A 1320-nucleotide genomic window follows, 5' to 3' on the forward strand; every position below is an offset into this window, starting at 1 on the left:
ATGATATTCTGGAGTTTATAGGCCAGAATCCCTCCTCTTGACCCTCCGGCAAGGAGAAAATCATTCATCTCAAAGACGTCAGAAGAAAAACAAGTCCACTAAGACTTCGCCCTGGCTAAAGTTTTCTCGATCTGGAGCACGTCTGCCAAAATGTACTGTCGTTCAGTGCATGGCGCTAAGCATACGATTAAAAGGCCGTGTTGGTATCCTGGCCGGCTCCGTGGAATGTCCAGTGAGTGTCAGTTTAATAATGGCTGCAGTTGTCTTTGGCATGGATGTGCACTGCTTACATGTGAGGTCAGCTGGGCGAAGCTGCCACAGAAGTAAAGATAGATCAAAACAGGCCCTCGTTCGTGATTAATGAGCGCAAGCCCAAAGGTGTTCAAGGAATCAAGCACGAGGAAAGGATGAAGAGTGTAATGATAAAGCCGCCATTCCTGCTTCTTGAGGATTCCGTTTGATCACACTTTCCTTCATGAATTCATGAATTCAAATCAAAGAGTTGTTGCAGAAAGAGCTCCAAGGGGAAGATCTTCAAATGAACATCTGTAACTCAGCATTTTTGTAAATATGTTACTCTGTATTTTAATGGTTCCCTATTGAGAAAATTGTGTAGATTTTTGAGTTAAGGTTGAAAGAAGCTGACATGTAAAGCTATTTGTATTAGTAAGTGAAAGATAGACATCTACTAAAAGGGGACAGATGCCTGAGTATTCTGAGCTGGTTGATGAGAATTTCAGGTTTTTTTGTGTGTACATTAGGTGCAAATTATTTTAGGATTCATTTGTGTCTTCCATTTCTATTTACTCATTCATTTACTCTAGCCACAGTCATATCGCCCTGCAGCTCAAGACCAGTTACTCACTGAAGCTGAGCAGGGCTGAGCCTGGTCAGTACCTGGATGGTAGACATCATGGGAACACTAGGTTGCTGTTGGTAGTGGTGTTAAGTAGGCCAGCAGGGGGCACTCAACCTGCGGTCTGTGTGAGTCCTAATGCCCCAGTGTAGTGAACGGGACACTATACTCTCAGTGAGCTCCGTTTTTCAGATGAGACATTACACCGAGGTCCTGACTCCCGTGAAATCTCATGGCACTTCTTGTAAAAGAGTAGTGTCCTGGCCAAATACCCTCGATCGGCCCTTACCAATCATGGCCTCCCAATTATCCCAAATGGCTTTCTTTCCACTGGTGCTGTTGTCCTGTGGCTGCCGTTGCATTATCCAAGTGGATGCTACACACTGGTAGTGGTGTGGAGAGACCCCCCTCAGGATTGTGAAGCACTTTGGCTGTATGGCCATACATGTTAAATGCACTTTATA

This window comes from Danio rerio, chromosome 5 (assembly GCF_049306965.1).
Source record: "Danio rerio strain Tuebingen ecotype United States chromosome 5, GRCz12tu, whole genome shotgun sequence".
NCBI classification, from domain to species: Eukaryota; Metazoa; Chordata; class Actinopteri; order Cypriniformes; family Danionidae; genus Danio; species Danio rerio.